Genomic DNA, 24,788 nt, shown 5'->3' with positions numbered 1-24,788 from the left:
ACTTACATCCACTTGGATACTGCTGGTTTTCAATGGTGCTCTATCTCAGTTATGCACAAGCATTTTGTGTAACTTCATTGCTTTTGCCTCAACTGGATATCTACCATTAAACGTATTACTATCCAATCCCTTGAACCTTGAACCACTGGCATATGTTTTGTGAAACTCTATCCCATGAGACTTGATTCTTAGCCAACTGGATATTCACCAAGAAGACACACCATTTCCCATTTTTTTATAGCTAGTCTCTGGACCCTTAAACTACCTGTAGTTACTGTTACTGTTATTTTGTTCTTGCTGATCGGTCAACTTGGAAAGCCTAAGTGAGTCGAGGGCTTTTGAATTCATCTTTAATGTCTGCCTGTTTAAAAACAGTGTATGCATACATGTGCTATGTTATATTTGCAAAACAATTTGTGTCTTAATTTTGGTCTCAGATCTCTTGTCTATTGCTTTATTTTAATGTAATAGTTGGTAACTGCTGTAACATCACCCTTCAGTGGGCTGTGAAAATTCTATTATTTTCATGGTACAACATGTTAAATTAAATTCTAATCCTTACTTGGGAGGGAACAAACAGACTAGGCAGAGTACATGTTCTAAATACAAAAACCCACACACTAGTTAGACTGCTATTCTTGTTCACAGATCTTCCAATACATGTACAAATCTTTTTTTGTTTACTTTATTCTCTACACATTCACGTTATTTTTAGACTGGTAGAAACCCCCAATTGAAACTCAGCATACTATGTCTCCCTAATCTGCGTTGGAGTAGCTAACCTACCATAAATGTTCTTATATTATGCTGTGGCTATCTCGTATGGTAAAAATGACCTGCAACCAAGTTTTGGCAAGCTATTGAATCCAGAAACACTGGGGTGGCACCACGGCTCTCCTGGAACCATAACTACCACAGTGTTCCTTTAATCTAAATAAATGAATACATTATTCTGGTTCCAACATAGATTTAATTTCCATAAACGTTAAAACATGGAGCCACACTTTAAAAGTTTACTTCAGACAATAGGTCTTTTATGGTAATATAAGTGTGTTCTAATCATTAACTCAGAAAGCTTTCAATAAATGATCTATTCAGAGGCAGAACACATTCGTTTCCAATGGTATGGTTGCTCAGGAGTTTTTTTGTTTGCTTTTGTTGTTGTTTTGTATGTTTTCCAAATTGTGAAAAGTTTCAAGATATCTCCCAAGTTAAATAACTTAATTAAAATGTCTGACCATCTGTTTAGAAAACTAGAATTATCAGATATGTCTTCCTTAGTCCTGTCCTTTGACACGCCAGTTAATAGCTATGTGAAAACGTTACTAAGAGAAGACATTGGAAGATTGATGAAACAGGTGTTTTGAACAGTGCAACATGGATGTCAAACAAGGGTGTTTTGTGAAAAATTAGATTACTAGTAACAAATCACCACTGTCAGACTTACAGTAGGAGAAGGTTTTGGTAATGTTTAATCCAAAGGACTAAGGAAAACGGAAGTTGAGCTAATCACTAATGGACGCTAATCTTTTGATTTATTATGTGTCCAGAACAATTAGGATTTTTTTTCCAACTAACAATAAATTTTTAGGGAGACTAGGATTGTGTAGGCAGTCCACGTTATCACAGTGATCTCCGGTTGGTAGTAATCTGATGTCGGGGGATGTTTGTTTGATGTTTTTGTTTGGATTACAACATTAATTTCTCACTGGATCATCAAGCCTTTTTTAATAACTAATACAGCCTTGCAGAAATAATTTTGAACAATGACTGCAACATTTCTGATCTCATTTTAGATGAGGCAGATAATTCTAAATCCACGCAGTTACTATTATTTATGGTGAATCAACAAATAATTAATTGCAACAAAACAAGTTGGACGTACAGGAAAAGAAGGCGCTGAAGACACTTGTTTACATTGTAAGGGTAAAATAACATAAGATATAATAGAAATATGTATTTAATTAAAGGGACTGTATGGGCACCATGACAACTTTATTGTAATTAAGTTGTTATGGTACCCAGAGGTCCATGCTGCTTTCAAAGGTTGCTCTCCAGTGCCGGATCTCCCAGTCCCCAGCGACATCTTGTTTCTTCAAAGCTATTTCAGGAAGTGTTGAGTGTCGTCGGGAAGGGGCACTGCTGACTGGTTTACTGTGGCCAACTGACACTCTTAGCTAATCTGTAGCTCCCCATTTCTGAAACTGCATTGCAGAAACCAGATGCCACTGGGGACAGAGAGATTTGGCACTGGAGAGCTGTTCCAAAATGGTTTAACCTCTACAGGTAAGAGAGTTCCAGTGACCTCTGGGCACCATAACAACTTCATTTCAATGGAGTGCCTTTAATGGAAATGTAGACTGCTAGAGGAGTTTACAATGAAGATTATTTTTTTTTTATATATAACACAGTTGATGGAGAAAAAGATGTGTCTAGAAGCTGCTGTGATATATTTAAAAAATATATAAAATATATATTTAGTAGCATAAATGGTCATTGCTCCAAATTGGATTTTTTTTTTTGTGGAACTTAATTACGATCATGGTGATTCATTAAAATTAGAATTTACGGTGAATTCAAAGATAATTTCAAATTTAAGTTTAAAATAGTCGACCTGGAAACATTCTCTAAGTCAGCTGTGCTTTCTGTTGGGCTACTCTGTCCTCTCATTTTAAAATTCCCTTAGATTTTTCACTATAGTAACTCTGCATGTAACTATGAATCATCCCATATAGGCTCTTTCTTTTGTATATTTATATTTAATATTAGAGTGATTGTCAGCACTATAATCTCATCAATTTATTGTACAAGGTGTCGGGGAGGGTGCAGTCCCTCTGGTTTTGGCAAACCATTTTTAAGTAGCTTTTTAAAAAAAAAAAAAAAAAAAAAAAAGAGAATTCCCAAGCACCCAAAGACCAACTCCTGAGTCTGGAACATCGTATGAGGTAGGTACATTCTCTCTGGTGTATGCATCCAGAATCTGGATGGCTAAATCATTGTTAAATCTTTCAGTTCCACCAATTTGACACATTATCGCTATGAAGTGCTGCTGGAAGCCAAATTAAATATCTCATAAAGCACCTAGCTGGATGGGATTTTAAGAGTTTTCAGACCTTAAAAAGTAGAATGAAAAATTCTGGATTGGAGGAGCCTGGTCTGAGCAGAAGTCTACTGCCTTGGCAAACCTATATTATATAATTGACCACAAGTGTCACTACAGTGTTTTTGATATCCTGAAATACCTCCTATGGCCATAAAAGGCATCTAGAATGTCATGAGGACAAGTTTCATGTGCAGTCCCTGGTGATGAGTGCAGCTCTGTATTTAGGGTTAATTTATGTAAGTCACGCACCCCATACTCATTTAACTAGAACTGCCCCCTTCTAAAAGTTCCTATTCTGACCTAGCATCACTGAGCCCTTTGTATAAAGGGGTAGCTTATGGCACATGACATATTTTGATAGATGTCTAACTGCTCTTCTCCCCATGATGACATACATACCCATAAAATTTTTGATTTCCCCTGTGACCTTATTTTTTTATTTCACAGGCAGCAAATTACAGTATATTTTGTACTATGCAACTGCATTTAACCAGCGTAGCTTGCACGTCCTGCAGTACAAATTTAAATAATTGTAATAAAAAATATATTAATAAAACAGGTTAAAATAAAGGCATTAAAGAAAGAGAAATCAAATAGGGAATCTAAAGTAGAATCAATTCTATAGAGTTTAAACTTCAAACTTTCCACCTGGTCTCTTTTCAGCCATCTGCCGAGGCTGGCTAATTCCATTGATTAAAGTCTACTCAATAGCCCATCGCTCTGGCTAGACTGGGCAGAACCAAGATTTCAACCTCCAGCTCCCATTAATAATTCTACAGGGCTTGCCAGGTTTAAATTTATTACTGCCCCGCGTCCCATTTAAAAATCAGACCTTATTTATACACTCAGTCAGCTGTGTTGATTTATCAATATGCCCTTTTCACAAGATGTGATTTTTTTTTTTTAAAGACAACATTTTTGCGTGATGCAGCTCGATTTGATGGCATCTCACTTGTATACCGAGATTTTACCCTATTATGCTTCATAGATGTGCTGTCAATTGCTCGTATTTACTTCTATGTATTTATGCTTTCTTTTCTTCTTTTGCACCACACTGCTTGCTCTGACCCGGTTAAAGGTGACCAGTAAATTATAGTGCTTTCACTGGACCTTTCCTTAGTTTTTATGGCCATTGCCCCAGTAACAAGCCAGAGACACATTATTGCTGGCCAGAAAGATGTAGCACACTTCTCTGGGATTAGTACTGAATACTTTAATGTATAATTGTTTAACTCTAGTCACCGTGGCTACATATATTTCAAGAATGATACAGAGCAAAACATACCTAAATACATTGGTGACAGAGATGCAGGTTGATAAAGAAGTTGGGACATTGGCAAATATGCAACTATTTAAATGTGAGCTTTACAAGGATAACAGTCATCAAATTTTCATTTTTTTGTTTGTTTTTGCTTATAAAAATACCCTATATTTAATAAAACGTAATGATTTATTTTAATTCTTATTTTGCTTTTGTTTAAGAAAATGTTGCTGATTTATTTTTCTAGGCAGCCATGATGCATCAGATTCTACTAGTATATGAGCACCCGTTGCTCAACTTAACTTGCTTGCTGCTGCAGATTCACACAGAGCAATCACAGCATCAGGCAAGTTATGTTGAGCAGTAACTGGTTGGATAATGGTTGGATAATGGTAGAATGTAGCCCAACATGGTTGAATAGCCTGGTTAAAACACAAGTGCAATATTCTCAAAAAATCTATGTATATCAGTAATATGCAATACATTTTTAAAATTTATACTGCTGTATCTCAAGATTATACTATACGGCGAGAAAGAAAAGAAAATTGTCTGTCTAGGGGAAAAAAAAAAACCTAAACCATCTTTAAATTCAAATATCAGGAAAAATACTAGTAAAAATGAATCAGAAAAACATAAATACCAATGGGGGTTAGGGGTGAGCACGAAAGAGCAATATTTAATCATCCCTCATCTGCTTATAATACATTCAAAGTTCCAACAATGTTTTTATTTCAGCTTAACAAACAAAGGACCCCAAAACCTGACATTGACCTCAAATTTGTCTTTGATCACACTATTCATCCATCCAGTGAAGTAGCGAGGGGACAGCTGACAGGGGTATAATTTTAGCACCATTTTATTGATAGCCCTGAGTCTCTGTAATTCTGAGAGGGAAATAAGATTTCATATTACCGTATATACTTGAGTATAAGCCGAGTTTTTCAGCAAATTTTTTGTGCTGAAAAACCCCAACTCGGCTTATACTCGAGTCCATTGTCTGTATTATGGCAAATTACATTGCCATAATACAGACTTGGGGCTGTGGGGGCTGCAGAGCGTTTACTTACCTCTCCTGCAGCTCCTGTCAGCTCCCTTCTCCTCCGCGCCGGTCCGTTCAGCATCTCTGTCAACTCCCAGTGTAAGTCTCGCGAGAACCGCGGGGTCATAGTGCGGCCGCGAGACTTACACTGTGAGCTGGCAGAGGGAGCTGCACGGACCGGCGCGGAGGAGGAGGGAGCTGACAGGAGCTGCAGGAGAGGTAAGTGCTTCCTGCCAGCCCCCCTCCTACACAGTGCCCATCCACTGGACCACCAGGGAGTGAGAGCCCCCCTCCCTGCCATGTATCAAGCAGGGAGGGGGGACGAAAAAAAATTAAATAATAATAAAAAAAATAAATAAATAAAAAAAAATAATAATAAAATAAAATAAAAAATAATAATTAAATATAATAAAAATAATACAAAAAATTATTAAAATAATTTAAAAAAATAATAATAACATTGCCCACCCCCCACCAAGGCTCTGCAACACACACACACACACACACACTGCATTCATACACACTGCATTCATACACACACACACTGCACTCATACACACACACTGCACTCATACACACACTGCATTCATATACACACACACTGCACTCATATACACACACACACTGCACTCATACACACACTGCACTCATACACACACTGCATTCATATACACACACACTGCACTCATATACACACACACACTGCACTCATACACACACTGCACTCATACACACACACACTGCATTCATACACACACACTGCATTCATTATATACACACACTGTAAATAAATATTCAATTAATATAATTTTTATAGGATTTAATTTTATTTAGAAATTTGCCAGTAGCTGCTGCATTTTCCACCCTAGTCTTATACTCGAGTCAATAAGTTTTCCCAGTTTTTTGGGGTAAAATTAGGGGCCTCGGCTTATATTCGGGTCGGCTTATACTCGAGTATATACGGTATATAAAATCTGACAGTCCAACTTCGATATTGGCTAGCAGGGCCGGATTAACAGCACAGTGGGCCTGGTGCTGACAATTATGATGGGGCCTAATTACGGAATCTTATCGACCAAAAACACTAAAACAGTCATACCTCCCAAGCGTCATGTATCTGATGGAGATGGTGCTGGAGGGAAACTCATAGGATGCAGCTATAAGAAGACACATACTCTATGCTAATCTCTCTCTAATTTATGCTTTCATCTTTCAAGTAAATCCATAACCCCTAACAGCAGTGTCCAGTGAAGCAGGAAGTCAATGGGTGGGGTAAAAGGGTGTGCCACTGGCGCGAATCACGTTACCAGACCCACCAAAAGGGGGTGAACATGCCCAAAAAGGGGGCATGTTTGTCCAAAGAATTGGAAGGTCAGCCTGGCATGAATGCATGTCAGGCTGCCTGCCAATCCTGCAGGCTGTCCAACTAAGGGCATACTATGCAGGCAGCACCCTGAGCTTGACATAAATGCGTCTAATGATGCACTCACTCCATGCTTTCTAAGGACTGTACCCTAGCACTCGCTGGTCCACTTGTCTCCTTACCTTCTTACTAGCAGGCAGAAGTTCCAGGTATATTGTCTGAGACAGAGAAAAGGTGTATGTAGTGAGTATAGAAGAAAGGGGACATGCCACATTGTTAGAGAGACCAACGTCTGCATTACCTAAACTAATTTTATGGTCAGCCAGTCCACACAAGTTTTGTTCCCATACATCCCTCTTAAGCTTCCAAACTTAAAGGGACACTATAGTCACCAGAACAACTACAGCTTATTGTATTTGTTCTGGTAAGTAGAATCATTCCATTCAAGCTTTTTGCAGTAAACACTGTCTTTTCAGAGAAAATAACTCCACTGGCCTTGTGCTGGCTCTGCCCCTGATCTGCCTAGTTGACAGTCTCAGCCAATCCTATGGGGAAGTATTGTAATTTGCTCAGACCACCACTTCTGATGATGTCAGCAGACAGTCAGTTCAGAGGCAGAGCCAGCAGCTGCAGACTTGAATACAAGTAATATTTTGCTATATTTAGGGAGGCAAGAAGGGGCCAGGGTGGTGGTTTTAACATAATAGGGTCAGAAATACATGATTGTGTTCCTGACCCTATAGTGCTCATTTAAGCAAGAGTATGTGAAGAGTAGTTAAGGTTGCCACCTTTCTTTGAAAAAATACCAGCCTTAATCATTTGTATAATTAATTAGTTATGTGTGACATCACATGATGCAAATCACAAGGAGTGACATCAGAGAAAATTCAGTAAAATCACCAACAAACTACTCACAGTTTGATTCTGCTGTATAGATGGATTGCTCCCACTGTCTCCCTGTCTCCCAGTGTCTCAGTCTCGCAAGTCACCCAGTGTCTCAGTGTCCCTATGTATCACAGTGTCAGTGTCCCCATGTCGCCCAGTCCCCTAGTCTCCCAGTGTCTCAGTGTCCCCATTTCTCCCAGTGTCCTAATGTCCTAGTGTGTCCCCATGTCACTAGGATACTGGGAACACAGTGAGACATGGGGACACTGAGACATGGGGACACAGACATTTAGGGAAACTGGGAGAAATGGGGACACTGAGACACTAGGGACACTAAGACACTAGGGACACAGAGACATGGGAACACAGACACTGGGAGACTAGGGGACACTGGCTGGGAGACATACACTTGGGGACACTGGGAGACATGGGGGCAGTTGTGGACATAGACATGGGGACACTGGGACATATAGGGACACTGGGAGACATGGGGACACTAGGCACACTGAGACACTAGGAACACAGACACTGGGAGGCATGGGGACACTGAAACATCTGGGGACACTAAGACACTAGGGACACAGAGACATGGGAACACAGACACTGGGAGACTAGGAGACACTGGCTGGGAGACCAACATTTGGGGACACTGGGAGACATGGGGACAGTTGTGGACATAGACACTGGGGACACTGGGTCATATAGGGACACATGGGGACACTAGGCACACTGAGAGACATGGGACACAGACACTGGGAGACTTGGGGACACTAGGGACACAGTCTGGGGGACATGGGGACACTGGGAGACATGAGGACATAGTGTCTCCCAATGTCCCTATGTCTCACAGCATCCCCATGTGTCTCAGCATCCCCATGTGTCTCAATGTGCCCATGTTTTCCAGTGTCCCCAAGTGTCTCAGTGTTCCCAGGTCTCCCAGTGTCTGTGTCCCCATGTGTCCTAGTGTCTCAGTGTCCCCTAGTGTCTGTGTCCCCATGTGTCCCCTAGTGTCTGTGTCCTCTAGTGTCTCAGTGTCCCCATATGTCCCCTAGTGTCTCAGTGTCCGCTAATGTCTCAGTGTCCCCATGTTTTCCAGTGTCCCCAAGTGTCTCAGTGTTCCCAGGTCTCCCAGTGTCTGTGTCCCCATGGGTCCTAGTGTCTCAGTGTCCCCTAGTGTCTGTGTCCCCATGTGTCCCCTAGTGTCTGTGTCCTCTAGTGTCTCAGTGTCCCCATATGTCCCCTAGTGTCTCAGTGTCCGCTAATGTCTCAGTGTCCCCATGTTTTCCAGTGTCCCCAAGTGTCTCAGTGTTCCCAGGTCTCCCAGTGTCTGTGTCCCCATGTGTCCTAGTGTCTCAGTGTCCCCTAGTGTCTGTGTCCCCATATGTCCCCTAGTGTCTCAATGTCCCCTAGTGTTTCAGTGTCCCCATGTGTCCCCTAGTGTCTGTGTCCCCATGTGTCCCTGCTGCCTTTCCCCCCTCTCACACTTACCTGAGCTGTAGAGCTGCTGTCTGGACTCTATGCTGTGTTGCTGCTCCCCCACGGATCAGTGAGTAGTAGAGAAAGGCAGGGAAATGCTGTAACTTCCTATCCCTGCCTCTCTCCACACACAGTGACCCCTACTGGCTGGTGCTGGTATTGCAGAGTAATCTCCATTTATTCTGAGAAAAATACCTGCATTTGTATTGCCGGTATTACTGCAATACCCGCACGGCCAGGCAGCTTCAAATACCGGCTGTGCCAGTAAAATACCAGTCAGGTGGCAAACCTAAGAGTAGTGTGTAAAAAAAAAAAAAAAAAAAAATTTTTTTTAAATAATTTTTTTTTTTTAAATGGGCCTATTCCATGGGCCTGGGCCTGGAGCTGCAGCTCCATCAGCCCCTATGTTAATCCGGCCCTGTTGGCTAGGGGTAAATACAGCAGGTATAGAAACATAGAAACATAGAATGTGACGGTAGATAAGAACCATTCGGCCCATCTAGTCTGCCCAATTTTCTAAATACTTTCATTAGTCCCTGGCCTTATCTTATAGTTAGGATAGCCTTATGCCTATCCCACGCATGCTTAAACTCCTTCACTGTGTTAACCTCTACCACCTTTGCTGGAAGGCTATTCCATGCATCCACTACCCTCTCAGTAAGGTAATACTTCCTGATATCATTTTTAAACCTTTGCTCCTCTAATTTAAGACTATGTCCTCTTGTTGTGGTAGTTTTTCTTCGTTTAAATATAGTCTCCTCCTTTACTGTGTTGATTCCCTTTATGTATATAAATGTTTCTATCATATCCCCCCGTCTCGTCTTTCCTCCAAGCTATACATGTTAAGATCCTTTAAAGGGACACTATAGTCACCTGAACAACTACAGCTTAATGTATTTGTTCAGGTGAGATCTATAGCTCCCTGCAGGCAATCTAATTTAAACACTGTATTTTCCAGAGGTACTTCCTATCATGTAGGGCCCTAAATAGGCCCTGTACACGTCAGATGTATTAAAATACGTCTGATGTGTGCAGGAGAGAGAAGGCACTGTGTGCGCACCTTCTCTCTCCAGCCTGTCAGAGAGGAGAGGGGGCAGGCAAAGACCGCGAGCTGAGCTGTCAGTCAGCTCAGATCACGGCAGCGCACACCGCGTGCATGCGCGGTAGTCGCTCAAGACTTCATACGGCGGCATGAATGCCGCCCTCTGAAGTATGTGCGCATGTGCGGCGAATCCGCGCATGCGCACCAGGGAGCAATGACGCTTCCAAATGGAAGCGTCTGATTGCTCCCTGCTCGCGCCCGCCTATTTCGTCATTTTGACGAAATAGTGGGCGCGGCTTCACGAGGCTCCCGGCGCTGGAACCAGGTGAGTAAAAAGGCTTGGCTGGAGAGTCCCTTTAACCTTTCCTTGTAAGTTTTATCCTGCAATCCATGAACCAGTTTAGTAGCTCTTCTCTGAACTTTCTCCAAAGTATCAATATCCTTCTAGAGATATGGTCTCCAGTACTGTGTGCAATACTCCAAGTAAGGTCTCACCAGTGTTCTGTACAATGGCATGAGCACTTCCCTCTTTCTACTGCTAATACCTCTCCCTATACAACCAAGCATTCTGCTAGGATTTCCTGCTGCTCTATTACACTGTCTGTCTACTTTTAAGTCATCAGAAATAATCACCCCTAAATCCATTTCCTCAGATGTTGATCAAATATTCTATTTTACGTCCAAGATGCATTATCTTGCACTTATCCACATTAAATGTCAGTTGCCACAGCTCTGACCAATTTTTTAGTTTACCTAAATCATTTGCCATTTGGCTTATCTCTCCTGGAACATAAATGTTTCATATTTTTGTATCATCAGCAAAAAGACAAACCTTACTATCATGACCTTCTGCAATATCACTAATAAAAAATATTAAAGAGGGGGGCGGGGCCTAGCTGCCAAACTGAATGGCCGCATGCAGTGTGAGCTCTGACAAAGAATCAACAAAATTAACCCAAAATCAGAATTTTTAGAGCTAACAAACGACAATCTATGCGTTGGTGTTCACCTACAAGCAACTCAGCTTCAGCCCAAAGGTTTACAGGCGCCCGGCAAGCAGTTTGAGCCCGCACCGCTACTGAGGCCTACCTGGAGGTGAGAGCATGGGAGAAGCGTCTGTTCTCTCTGCTACCTCTCCGACCAGAATAAGCTGACAAAGCACGAGACCCCATTTCCTCCCCCCTGCCGGTGGGGGTTATCCCGGCCCCATCACCTAAGCCCCGCTTCCCGGTCGCTGGTGGAGCTGAGGCCAGGCACAAGCACGTGCAGTGGCATTAAGCCTGCCCTATCGGCCGACCGGGCATTTCGCCGCACCACAAGCCCAGACGGAGCTAACCTTAACGAAAATCGACTTACTCTTTGAAGCCTTCTGGCGAAAGCTCGAGCAGAGGCAAAGAGGGGAAACTCTGATACACCACTCACCTCCTACAGCTCAGCGGTCCGTGCCGAGACCTCCAAGGCGGAACGGTAAAACACCCAGGCGCCGGAAGAGGAGATCACCCAAGCGACAAGCTCCTGGAGGTAGGCCTGCTCGCAGAGCCCCCCCGCAGAGACTCTCCCCCATAGGAGGTCCTCCACAGACCCACCAAGCTACGCACGGCCTCGGATGCAAAGCTGAACGGGGCTACTTGAAAGCACCAGGATCTCGCCCAAAAGCTACACGGAGAGAGGGTGGCAGGCAAGGACAGTTGGTGGCGGTGGGACATGGAACCCGAGAAAGTTCCAGCCACCTTGCATATCCTTGTGCTGGATAGAGACTGTCTGCAGAGGCTCGAGCAACCCAGCGACCAATTTGCCCCCAGTCTCCCAAGCGCCGGCATTGGTTGAATAACAGATTGCTGGGGAGGCAGCACACCGGCTCACATCCTGGGACTCTCTCAAGTCCAGCAGATGCCATTATGCCATATACTACAAACCCAGCCGTTTCAAGCTTGTTTAGAGACGCTACTTACGCTTTGCCTAATGTATTGTTTAAGCCTTTCTATAGTTTGTTCTTAAGTCACATACTCTAAATGTAGAAGCAATTACAGTCTGATATGCATCCAGTGATTTTATTTATCTCTCAATGGCATTAACATACTTTACTCGTGGGCATAGGGCCCTTCATTTCATCTAAGTTATGCAGTCAGTGCATTAATCTCTAGCATGATAACTCCTTATAACCCAAGAAGGCCATCACATTCTTTACCACCTACTAAGTCTTAATTTGTTTTACTTAGAATGCAGCATCTCCCAATTACCTTAAACACCAAGTGGCATTAGAGCTTGATGTCTGGAGAGTCCCTAGTGTTAACGCCTATCTACTAAGATTTTTAGTCATACTGGTTAAGGCATTAGCCATCAGCTTATCCTCCACTACGTCTCTAGACATGATGAACATGCCTGTTGCCTATATGTTCAGTATTATTATTTTATTTTAGAACTTGCGCAGATTCAGCCAGCAAATTGTCCTGCCATGTTATTTTAGGCAGCTCACAGACAAGATATGTTTCTGTTAAGCATGCGACCCCATAATACCTCAATATTGCCAGCTTGTTTATGCTAAATTAATAACCCGCCTGTCTTATCTCTTAGCTGACATGTTGGTTCCACTCTTGATAAATCTACATTAATATATAAAATGTGCAATGTTATATTATGCCAAACAAATGTCTCTAATATGTTGACCATTACGATTGCAATCACCGTTGTGGCATTGCTTGTTGCTTTGTACTTGTCATGCACGGTAAAATAAAGAATTATTAAAAAAAAAAAAAATATATATATATATATATATATATATATTAAAGAGAATGGGTCCAAGTACAGATCCCCGAGGTACCCTGCTGGTAACAAGACTTGCTTTGAATATACTCCATTGACTACAACCCTCTGTTGCCTGTCACTCAGCCACTGCCTTACCCATTCAACAATATTGGAATCCAAACTTAAATATTGCAGTTTATTGAAAAGCCGTCTATGTGCAACAGTGTCAAAAGCCTTACTGAAATCTAGGTAAGCAATGTCTACTGCACCACCCTGATCTATAATTTTAGTTACCAAATCAAAAAAATCAATAAGATTAGTTTGGCATGATCTCCCTGAAGTAAACCCATGTTGTTCTGATCTTGAAATCCATGTGTTTTTAGATGTTCAACAATCCTATCCTTTAACATAGTTTCCATTACTTTCCCCACTACTGAAGTAAGGCTTACTGGCCTATAGTTGACCAACTCCTCCCTACTACCTTTCTTGTGAATGAGTACAGCATTCGCTAATTTCCAATCTTCTGGGTCTACTCCCGTTAACAATAATTGGTTAAATAAATCCATTAATGGTTTATGTAATACTCTGAAATCAATCAAAGATTTTGTGTCACATTGCGATTTACAGAACATATTAGGGTTAAAGCTTTGACTTATTTCATAGTATAAGCCTGGTCTTAGGAGGGGTTGAAGACAATATGTGTGGGTTGAGCCATACAAATGTACCTGTGAGCTGAAACACATTGTCTTTTTGTCACCTATCAACGTATATATGCATCCTAAAAAGAAAAGAATAGGAAGCAAGGTGTGACAGATCCCTTTTTGAGTAACCAAGAACCCTCTCAGAGAATTGCCTTTTTGTTTTACTTGGATTATTGTGGGCTTCGGGTATCTCTGGATCTGTACGGTATACGCAGCCACGTGGGGAGAACAATGGGTCGCGGCCATTTTGACCGCACGAACTAATGCCCGAACACTCCCAAACTTTGCACACGACGATTCTCCACCTTGTCGGTGACCTACATCCATGATGTTCGACAGATCCAGAGTACCGAACTAGAGACAGCGGATCCACGAGAGAGTTTTCGTTTATGTTATGTGGTTCCAGAGTAAATGGTGCGAACGTGTATCTAGCGAACGGCCCAACCGATCTGAGGGATTTTAACGTATAATGTTCCCCTAGATCTCCGTTCCCTAATACACGTAGCACATTGTATTTTCGTTATATATTGTGTGTGTTATTAAACGTTGTAATAACCGTGAAATATTCTGCCCGGTACAGTGGGAGGAATTCCCACTGTAAATGTATTATCTCCTCCGGATACGGAGAGGAGTTGTTGTACGGCATAAAAGCCCGAGCTGCAGAATAAAGATGATTCCTACTTTTGACCCTCAACACAGAGTCTCGTCTCGTGCTTGGAGGGGATGGTTATAATGCTGATTCGTATTCTCTTGGAACGTGTTTTGTTATAGCTGACTTCGGGATGAAAAATGCCCCGGCTACATTCCAGCGAATGGTGGATCGGCTCCTCGATGGATTAAAGGAATTTGCGTGTGCATACCTGGATGACATTGCGATCTACAGTGAGTCTTGGGAAGAACATTTGGTCCACATAGGGGTAGTCCTAGATAAGATTCGGGCCGCGGGCCTGACGCTAAAACCAGAGAAGTGCCATTTAGGAATGGCCGAGGTACAATACCTGGGTCACCGAGTAGGGTGTGGAAACCAGAGGCCGGAGCCTGCCAAGGTTGAAGCAGTGGCTAACTGGCCCACACCTAATACTAAGACCCAGGTATTGGCCTTCCTAGGGACGGCCGGGTATTATAGGCATTTTGTCCCTGACTATAGTACGATAGCCAAGCCCTTGACTGACCTGACCAAGAAGAATTTACCTAGGCAGGTCCTGTGGTCTCCCGCTTGTGAAGCCGCATTCCAATCCCTCAAACATGCACTTGTTAATGCTCCTGTCTTGGCTGCCCCAGTACCTAACAAACGTTTCCTTGTCCATACAGACGCTTCCATGTATGGACTGGGGGCTGTGCTGAGCCAAGTCGGGGAAGATGGAAAAGAGCATTCGGTCGCATACCTCAGCAGAAAGTTGTTACCGAGGGAAGTGAGTTATGCGGCCGTAGAGAAAGAGTGCCTGGCCCTGGTATGGGCATTGAAAAAACTAACCCCTTATCTCTATGGACAAGAATTCTCTCTGGTAACCGACCACAATCCATTGGTATGGCTTAACCGGGTCGCAGGAGACAATGGCCGATTGCTAAGATGGAGCTTGGCCCTGCAAACGTACAATTTCACCATCAGCTACCGACTCGGTAAGCTAAATGGCAACGCCGATGGGCTGTCTCGGCAAATTGACAATTCTCCGGACAAGTGAATTCCGGTCATCCCTAAGTTAATCCGAAAGGATCAAGCCAGGTCTGCCGGAGTGTACCACTAGGAGGGAGCCGTGTGACAGACCCCTTTTTGAGTAACCAAGAACCCTCTCAGAGAATTGTCTTTTTGTTTTACTTGGATTATTATGGGCTTCGGGTATCTCTGGATCTGTACGGTATACGCAGCCATGTGGGGAGAACAATGGGTCGCGGCCATTTTGACCGCACGAACTAATGCCCGAACACTCCCGAACTTTGCACACAACGATTCTCCACCTTGTCGGTGACCTACATCCATGCTGTTCGACAGATCCAGAGTACCGAACTAGAGACAGCGGATCCACGAGAGAGTTTTCGTTTATGTTATGTGGTTCCAGAGTAAATGGTGCGAACGTGTATCTAGCGAACGGCCCAACCGATCTGGGGGATTTTCACGTATAATGTTCCCCTAGATCTCCGTTCCCTAATACACGTAGCACATTGTATTTTCGTTATATATTGTGTGTGTTATTAAACGTTGTAAGAACCGTGAAATATTCTGCCCGGTACAGTGGGAGGAATTCCCACTGTAAATGTATTATCTCCTCCGGATACGGAGAGGAGTTGTTGTACGGCATAAAAGCCCGAGCTGCAGAATAAAGATGATTCCTACTTTTGACCCTCAACACAGAGTCTCGTCTCGTGCTTGGAGGGGATGGTTATTATGCTGATTCGTATTCTCTTGGAACGTGTTTTGTTATAGCTGACTTCGGGATGGAAAATGCCCCGGCTACATTCCAGCGAATGGTGGATCGGCTCCTCGATGGATTACAGGAATTTGCGTGTGCATACCTGGATGACATTGCGATCTACAGTGAGTCTTGGGAAGAACATTTGGTCCACATAGGGGTAGTCCTAGATAAGATTCGGGCCGCGGGCCTGACGCTAAAACCAGAGAAGTGCCATTTAGGAATGGCCGAGGTACAATACCTGGGTCACCGAGTAGGGTGTGGAAACCAGAGGCCGGAGCCTGCCAAGGTTGAAGCAGTGGCTAACTGGCCCACACCTAATACTAAGACCCAGGTATTGGCCTTCCTAGGGACGGCCGGGTATTATAGGCATTTTGTCCCTGACTATAGTACGATAGCCAAGCCCTTGACTGACCTGACCAAGAAGAATTTACCTAGGCAGGTCCTGTGGTCTCCCGCTTGCGAAGCCGCATTCCAATCCCTCAAACATGCACTTGTTAATGCTCCTGTCTTGGCTGCCCCAGTACCTAACAAACGTTTCCTTGTCCATACAGACGCTTCCATGTATGGACTGGGGGCTGTGCTGAGCCAAGTCGGGGAAGATGGAAAAGAGCATTCGGTCGCATACCTCAGCAGAAAGTTGTTACCGAGGGAAGTGAGTTATGCGGCCGTAGAGAAAGAGTGCCTGGCCCTGGTATGGGCATTGAAAAAACTAACCCCTTATCTCTATGGACAAGAATTCTCTCTGGTAACCGACCACAATCCATTGGCATGGCTTAACCGGGTCGCAGGAGACAATGGCCGATTGCTAAGATGGAGCTTGGCCCTGCAAACGTACAATTTCACCATCAGCTACCGACTCGGTAAGCTAAATGGCAACGCCGATGGGCTGTCTCGGCAACTTGACAATTCTCCGGACAAGTGAATTCCGGTCATCCCTAAGTTAATCCGAAAGGATCAAGCCAGGTCTGCCGGAGTGTACCACTAGGAGGGAGCCGTGTGACAGACCCCTTTTTGAGTAACCAAGAACCCTCTCAGAGAATTGTCTTTTTGTTTTACTTGGATTATTATGGGCTTCGGGTATCTCTGGATCTGTACGGTATACGCAGCCATGTGGGGAGAACAATGGGTCGCGGCCATTTTGACCGCACTAACTAATGCCCGAACACTCCCGAACTTTGCACACGACGATTCTCCACCTTGTCGGTGACCTACATCCATGCTGTTCGACAGATCCAGAGTACCGAACTAGAGACAGCGGATCCACGAGAGAGTTTTCGTTTATGTTATGTGGTTCCAGAGTAAATGGTGCGAACGTGTATCTAGCGAACGGCCCAACCGATCTGGGGGATTTTCACGTATAATGTTCCCCTAGATCTCCGTTCCCTAATACACGTAGCACATTGTATTTTCATTATATATTGTGTGTGTTATTAAACGTTGTAATAATCGTGAAATATTCTGCCCGGTACAGTGGGAGGGATTCCCACTGTAAATGTATTATCTCCTCCGGATACGGGGAGGAGTTGTTGTACGGCATAAAAGCCCGAGCTGCAGAATAAAGATGATTCCTACTTTTGACCCTCAACACAGAGTCTCGTCTCGTGCTTGGAGGGGATGGTTATTATGCTGATTCGTATTCTCTTGGAACGTGTTTTGTTATAGCTGACTTCGTCTTGGGGGAAAAGAACACCTTCTCAGCGGCGTAAACCCCTACTACTCCGGGGTGCCGCTACAATTGGTGGCAGCGGCGGGATCGTTCTTTCACCCCAGAAGGACAGCTACCGAGAGCAATCAGGATGGAAGCCTACTACGGAAGGTTGAAATGATCTACCCTAAAAGACTTGTTGGAGAGCCGTGGTCGTTCGGCTAGCAACAAAAAGAAAAGAGACATTTTGGCAGAATTGGTCGCATTGGACTTAGCTGAACAGAATGGCGAACTGAGTGTCGAACTAAACCCAGAACCGGAGATCGCATTGGTCCGAACCCCGGAAGACGAACGATTCGACCACGAGGTGAGGGTAAGGCTGGCTCACTACGGACCGAACCCCTCACCTAGGATCGTGACCCAAGTAATTGCAGCGGTCGATGCCAACCGGCGCCAGACTCCAGCCAGCGCCAGTCCAATTGCTGGGACTTTTCAAACTCCCGAGGAAAAGAGGAAAGTACACTTTGCCGCTTTTAAAAATTTTGTGGAAACGGAGGGGGAGATTGACCAATACTTAGCGGATTTTGAACGTCAATGTGCCCTACATAAAGTACCCTCCGAGGAGTGGGTCAAAATTTTTTCTGGCAAGTTATCCGGACGAGCCAGTGATGCTTTCCGGGCGATTCCTGACCATGAAGTGGGAAATTATCGCTTGGTCAAGGAAGCCCTATTGTCCCGGTATGCGGTAACCCCCGAAGCATATCGGAGACGCTTCCGGGAATCCCGAAAGCAAACCGGTGACTCCTACACCGAGTGGGCCTGCCGATTACAATGCACGGCTGGCCACTGGATGGATGGATGACAAGCTACCACCGCGAGGGAGGTGTTACAATTGTTTTTGTTGGAGCATTTTTTTGAAAAGGTGGACAAGGAGATCCGAGAGTGGATTCGGGATAGGAGACCCCTTACCCTACCCGAAGCCGCCCGGTTGGCCGACGAGTATGCAGACGCCCGCAAACCCGACCCCTCGGTCCAAAAGACAGCTCCCCGAGTAGAAAGCCGACCCGTCGGCCCTACTCCAACCAACCCCGCTAATGCCGGCGGTGCCATAGGTGCCAGCAGGTGGGCCACCTGAGAGACAAATGCCCACTAGATCCAGCTCGACAAGCTTCTTGGAGAAAGCCCGCTGAAGGGAACACCCGGTCCTTTACCTCAGGGGCCCATTGCATTGAAGCCCGGCCCATGGGGGAAGAGCAATGGGAAATTTTGCACAAGGCCAACCACCTATATGCAGCTACCGTAGACAACCGCCAACATCACCGACAAACAGTCCGAGTAAATGGACAAGTTGTCAGTGGATTACGAGACACTGGGGCCACCCTAACATTGATCCAACACGACCTGGTCCCAGAAAAAGAGCATACTGGACAAACGGTAGCCGTTAGAGTGGCTGGGGGTGCGGTGCATCGTCTCCCCACGGCCCGAGTGCATTTGGATTGGGGGGTGGGGGCTGGCCAAGTAAATGTGGGCCTGATGAAGGGGCTACCAGCTGAAGTCCTCTTGGGAAATGATTTGGCCCCTCTGTTGTCCGCTTTTGCCCCTCAAGGCCCTGCTGGAGCCTGCCCTGTCACCACCCGTGCTCAGACTCGTGCTATTGGAATCGGTCCGCCGGTCGCGGAGACCCAGGTAAGAACTAACCCTCCGACTGTGACATTAGGGCAGACCACCTTAGACTGGGATACCCCTGAGGCCTTTGGGAGGGAGTGTAGCGGTACTTACCTTATCCGGGGGCCGGACGCGGTCCTCTCTTCAAGCCGCGCGCGGTCCTGCGGCTGCACGAGCCGCGCGCGGCTCGTCCGACTGTTCAGACAGGAAGGCGGGCAGTGACCGCGAGAAGCGGTCACGTGTCCCGCCTGCAGCTAAGAGCGCGCCGCGAATCTCGGGCGCGCTCTTAAAGAGACAGTGGGAGCCTAAATTGCAAAAAGGCTCCCATTGGCTCCTGTCATGCCAATCACCCCATACACTTACCTGTTGGGGGAGTGGAAGTGACAGGAGCCAATCACATTAGTTTGAAGGCTACTTATACTTACCCTTTTCCCTTAGTTCCTTGCCCTATCGTGGTTTCTGCTACAGTTCCCTTTAGTGCTTGTTGTGTTCAGTTGTGTTTCTCCGTATTTGACCTTGGCTTTGTATTCTGACTTCGTTTTCGCTTTATCCTATTCTGTACTGTTTGCCGGCTTGCTGATTCCTGTGTACCAGTCCCCGGCTAGTTTTCGTTTACGCTGTCTCTTTGTGCCCTTGACCTCGGATCGTTCCTGACTCTGTCTTATCCTATTACGTCGAGTCCGGCCACTCTAAGGTCCGGTAGACGCATCTCTCCTCTGTACTGTCTTCTGTTAGGCTGGATCCTGCGTGTAGGGGTATATACTCGTTACATTACGATAGGGCCATGGACCCCGCAGATTTAGCTCAACAGATGGCGACCCATGAGGCTAGATTTGTAGAGCAGGATCACCGTATGGATCAAATAGCTCAGGCTCTCCAGACGCTCTTAACTAGAACCATTCCAGCAACCGCACCTAACCCTCCTGCACCCCTGCTTCCTGAAGTATCGACTATGCCTAACGCTACAGCACATTTAACGCCTCCTCCTAGGTACGGAGGGGATTCTAAGACATGCAGAGGGTTCATTAACCAAATAGAGTTTCATTTTGAAATGTATCCACGTTCATTTCCCACAGAGAGGTCTAAAGTTGGATTCTTTATGCACCAACTTACCGACAAAGCACTTGAATGGGCAAACCCTATTTGGGAGGCTAATGGACCTATGGTGCATAACTTTCACAGTCTCCTAACAGCTTTTCGCAGAACTTTTGATACTATGAAAAGGTCTAAGAATGCCGCTAGAGCATTAATGAGGGTTAAACAGGGTTCTAGGCCTGTGGCTGATTACGCTATACAGTTTCGTACCCTTGCCTCACAGGTCGATTGGACCAATAATGGGTTAACTACGGCCTTCATGGAAGGTTTATCAGACTCTATATTGGATGAGGTAGCAGCTAAGGAGCTTCCTATTGCCTTAGAGGACCTTATTGACTACCTCATCGATATAGATAATAGGATTCGTGACAGGCTCTATACTAAGAACAGGAATAGACGTTTTGTTACACCTATTCAACCCAGAGTTAATATACCGGAGAGTGTTAAAGTACCTGAAGAGGAACCTATGCAATTAGGGGTTGCCAAACTCTCAGATACTGAGAAATTACATAGGAGAAGGGAGGGACTCTGCCTATATTGTGGTAAGAGAGACCATATGGTAAAGGAGTGTCCTCTGCTCCCGGAAAACTCTCGCACCTAAGACCTTATAGGGGACTGGCCTTGGGTGTGATTTCTAAGTCTCCTACATTGCCTCCTAACCGATTGCTTCTCCCTGTTTCTTTACATATGGGAGAGAGTTGTGTAGTTGAAAACATAGACGCCCTGGTTGATTCTGGGGCAGCCGAGAACTTTATAGACTCTGGTTTTGTAAAGAGAAACAATATTCCCATCAGAGAGAAGGAGATACCCTTGGCCGTTGAGGCCATAGATGGTAGACCATTGATATCTCCTGTTGTTACTCACGAGACTGCACCGCTACACATGTACACAGGGGTTCTACACTATGAAACCATTCGGTTCCAGGTCATCACCTCTCCCTCTTCACAGTTGGTGTTAGGGTATCCATGGTTACGTGCCCACAATCCCATTTTTGACTGGGAGACAGGGCAGATAAAATCATGGAGTGAAGCCTGCCATGAGTCATGTACTATTGAAGTCACGCCTGTGAATTCTATTAACGTTCCTACTGTTCCTCCTTTATCTACGACAATACCCTCTCAGTATTTAACTTTAAAGACTGTCTTTGATAAAAGAGAAGCTGACAAATTACCGCCTCACAGACCCTACGATTGTGCTATTGATTTGTTGCCTGGTACTATACCTCCTAAGGGCAGGGTGTACCCCCTATCGGTTCAAGAAAACCGTGTCATGGAGGAATACATTAAAGAGTCATTAGACAAGGGATTTATTAGAAGATCCTCTTCTCCGGCTGGAGCGGGGTTCTTCTTTGTATCAAAGAAAGAAGGTGATTTAAGACCTTGCATTGATTATAGAGGTCTTAACAAGATCACCATCAAAAATGCTTACCCTATACCTCTAATAACAGAATTGTTTGACAGGCTCAAACATGCTACGGTATTCACCAAATTAGATCTTAGGGGAGCATACAATTTGATACGTATTAAAAAGGACCACGAATGGAAGACAGCCTTTAACACTCGGTCAGGTCATTATGAGTATACCGTCATGCCATTTGGGCTTTGCAATGCCCCAGCAGTGTTCCAAGAATTTATTAATGATGTCTTAAGGGACTTTATTCATTCATTTGTTATTGTGTACTTGGATGACATTTTAATATATTCTACAGACATTCACACTCATCACAGACATGTTACGACAGTTCTGAAGACCCTTCTTGCTAATGGTCTTTATTGCAAATTAGAAAAATGTCTATTCGACCAGTCCGAGGTCCAGTTTCTAGGGTATTTGATTTCCGCCGAGGGTTTTCGGATGGATCCCCAGAAGCTCGCTGCAGTCATAGAATGGCCTCTGCCGCAAGGTCTGAAAGCCATCCAGCGTTTTCTGGGTTTCTCTAATTATTATAGACGTTTTATCAAAGGTTTTTCGTCTATAGTAGCGCCTATTACTCGTATGACTAAAAAGGATGGCAATACACGTGTCTGGTCTACTGAGGCACTTCAGGCTTTTGACTTTCTTAAAACTACGTTCGCCTCTGCCCCTATTTTACAGCATCCTGTCCCCTCATTGCCATATATACTTGAGGTTGATGCTTCCGATATAGGGGTAGGTGCTGTCTTATCCCAAAGAGAGTCTCCTGACAAGCCATTGCATCCTTGTGGCTTCTTTTCTAAACAAATGTCCAAGGCAGAGAGGAATTATGATGTGGGTAATCGCGAACTCCTTGCTATCATTTTAGCACTCAAAGAATGGAGACATTTGCTAGAAGGAACTAAGGATCCTATTCTCATATTTACAGATCATAAGAACCTATCCTACCTTAGCGAAGCTAAAAGATTGTCTTCAAGGCAGGCTAGGTGGTCACTGTTCTTGTCTCATTTTAATTATATAATCACCTATAGGCCAGGTGACCGGAACACCAAAGCGGACGCTCTGTCCAGACAATTCGAGACTATTGACAAACAGGAGATTGATGTCACTCCTGTCATTCCCCCAGACAGGATAATAGCAACTACTATATTGTCTATTTCCTCGTCCCTCTTGCAGGCCATACAAGCGAAACAAGGCATGGCACCCAGCGAGAGGCCTAATGATAAATTGTTCGTTGACATTCCCGAGAGACGGGATATTCTGTCACTTTATCACGATACTAAGACTGCTGGACATCCTGGTATTTCCAAAACAGTGTCAGCCGTTTCTCGGTATTTCTGGTGGGATACCTTACGTAAGGATGTTACTGACTATATAAGTGCTTGTACTACTTGTGCATGTATGAAAACTTCTCGTAGAGTTCCTTGTGGGCTGTTGCACCCGTTGCCCGTTCCCGAGAGACCTTGGTCTAATCTATCAATGGATTTTATTGTTGAATTACCCCCTTCGAATGGTAACACAGTCATCCTAATGATAGTAGATCGGTTTTCCAAAATGGCTCACTTTGTGTCTCTTCGCAAGTTGCCCACTTCCAAGGAATTGGCTCTTATCTTCGCTAGAGAAGTGTTTCGATTACATGGTATTCCCTTATCTATTGTATCCGATAGGGGTAGCCAATTTGTTTCCAGGTTCTGGAAAGCCTTTTGTTCGGAGATGGGTATTTCCCTCTCATTTTCTTCCGCTTACCATCCCCAGTCTAATGGAGCTGCTGAACGTGCCAACCAGTCTCTTGAGCAGTACCTCCGTTGTTTTGTGTCTCACCATCAGGACAATTGGTCTGACCTGCTTCCTTGGGCTGAATTTGCTCGGAATAATGCCACTCATGATTCTTCCGGCAAAAGCCCTTTTTACGTTGTCTATGGCCAGCATCCCGTTGTTCTTCCGGCTGCATTCTCCTCACAGGGCATGCCAGTTCTGGATGAGCATTTGGCTGGTTTGCGTAATACTTGGGAGCAGGTTCAGCGTTCTTTGGTGGACTCTGCTGCCCGCCAGAAGGCTCAGGCTGACAAGCATCGCAGAGCGGCTCCTTCCTATGTTGTGGGGGACAGGGTTTTGCTTTCCACACGGAATATTCGCCTCCGGGTGCCTTCTATGAAATTGGCTCCCCGCTTCATTGGTCCTTATCGCATTATACATAAGGTTAATCCCGTTTCTTATGCCTTGGGTCTGCCTAAGAATCTGCGTATACCCAATGTATTTCACACCTCTTTGTTGAAGCCTTACGTACGCAACCGCTATACCCGGCATACTCCCCCTCCCCCTCCTGTCTCTGTGGAGGGTCATGAGGAGTTCGAAGTATCTGCTGTTATTGACTCTCGTTTTCTCAGGGGTCGGCTTCAGTACTTGGTACATTGGAAGGGTTATGGGCCTGAGGAGCGCAGTTGGATTTCTGCGGATGCTGTTCATGCTCCCCGCCTTGTACGTTCTTTCCATTCGCGTTTTCCTGCCAGGCCTGGTCCTGCCCGCCCGGAGGGCGTGTCCTCAGGGGGGGGTACTGTAGCGGTACTTACCTTATCCGGGGGCCGGACGCGGTCCTCTCTTCAAGCCGCGCGCGGTCCTGCGGCTGCACGAGCCGCGCGCGGCTCGTCCGACTGTTCAGACAGGAAGGCGGGCAGTGACCGCGAGAAGCGGTCACGTGTCCCGCCTGCAGCTAAGAGCGCGCCGCGAATCTCGGGCGCGCTCTTAAAGAGACAGTGGGAGCCTAAATTGCAAAAAGGCTCCCATTGGCTCCTGTCATGCCAATCACCCCATACACTTACCTGTTGGGGGAGTGGAAGTGACAGGAGCCAATCACATTAGTTTGAAGGCTACTTATACTTACCCTTTTCCCTTAGTTCCTTGCCCTATCGTGGTTTCTGCTACAGTTCCCTTTAGTGCTTGTTGTGTT

This window comes from Pelobates fuscus, chromosome 10 (genome assembly GCF_036172605.1).
Source record: "Pelobates fuscus isolate aPelFus1 chromosome 10, aPelFus1.pri, whole genome shotgun sequence".
In the NCBI taxonomy this organism is placed as follows: domain Eukaryota; kingdom Metazoa; phylum Chordata; class Amphibia; order Anura; family Pelobatidae; genus Pelobates; species Pelobates fuscus.
This window is presented reverse-complemented; position numbering follows the sequence as displayed.